Below are 1,335 nucleotides of genomic sequence, written 5' to 3'. Positions count from 1 at the left end.
TGAACAAGAAGGACTCAAGGGAGGAGGAGCGTCGGCGTTTCAAAGAAGAGCAAATGAACGCCTTCATGGAGATCCAAAGGAGGAGGCTTGAGATGGACGCGGAGAAGCAAGCCAAGATGCTAGAGATCGAGGCCGCCAACGCCAAGACCAAGGCGAAAGAAGTGGCTCTCGCGAGCATGATGACCGGGGTGGAGATCATGAAGGTGGATCTCAACACCGTGTTGTTGGAAATATGCTCTAGAGGCAATAATAAAATGGTTATTATTGTATTTCCTTGTTCATGATAATTGTCTATTGTTCATGCTATAATTTTATTAACTGGAAACCGTAATACATGTGTGAATACATAGACCACAACATGTCCCTATTAAGCCTCTAGTTGACTAGCTCATTGATCAATAGATGGTTATGGTTTCCTGACCATGGACATTGGATGTCATTGATAACGGGATCACATCATTAGGAGAATGATGTGATGGACAAGACCCAATCCTAAGCATAGCACAAGATCGTGTAGTTCGTTTGCTAAGAGCTTTTCTAATGTCAAGTATCATTTCCTTAGACCATGAGATTGTGCAACTCCCGGATACCGTAGGAATGCTTTGGGTGTACCAAACGTCACAACGTAACTGGGTGGCTATAAAGGTGCACTATAGGTATCTCCGAAAGTGTCTGTTGGGTTGGCACGAATCGAGACTGGGATTTGTCACTCCGTATGACGGAGAGGTATCTCTGGGCCCACTCGGTAATGAATCATCATAATGAGCTCAATGTGACTAATGAGTTAGCCACGGGATGATGTGTTATGGAACGAGTAAAGAGACTTGCCAGTAACGAGATTGAACGAGGTATTGGGATACCGACGATTGAATCTCGGGCAAGTAACATACCGGTAGACAAAGGGAATCGTATACGGGATTGATTGAATCCCCGACATTGTGGTTCATCCGATGAGATCATCATGGAACATGTGGGAGCCAACATGGGTATCCAGATCCCGCTGTTGGTTATTGGCCGGAGAACGTCTCGGTCATGTCTACATGGTTCCCGAACCCGTAGGGTCTACACACTTAAGGTTCGGTGACGCTAGAGTTGTTATGGGAAATTTTATGTGGTTACCGAAGGTTGTTCGGAGTCCAGGATGAGATCCCGGACGTGACGAGGAACTCCGGAGTGGCCCGGAGGTAAAGATCGATATATTGGACGAAGGGTATTGGAGTCCAGAATTGTTCTGGGAGTACCGGGTGACGACCAGCGTGACCGAAAGGTGTTTCGGAGGCCCCGGCAAGCGTTGGGGGCCTTATGGGCCAAGGGGACGGGGCACACCAGCCCACT

The sequence above is a fragment of the Aegilops tauschii genome, chromosome 5 (assembly GCF_002575655.3).
Source record: "Aegilops tauschii subsp. strangulata cultivar AL8/78 chromosome 5, Aet v6.0, whole genome shotgun sequence".
NCBI classification, from domain to species: domain Eukaryota; kingdom Viridiplantae; phylum Streptophyta; class Magnoliopsida; order Poales; family Poaceae; genus Aegilops; species Aegilops tauschii.
The sequence above is the reverse complement of the archived record's forward strand: the minus strand, read 5'-3'. Positions refer to the sequence as shown.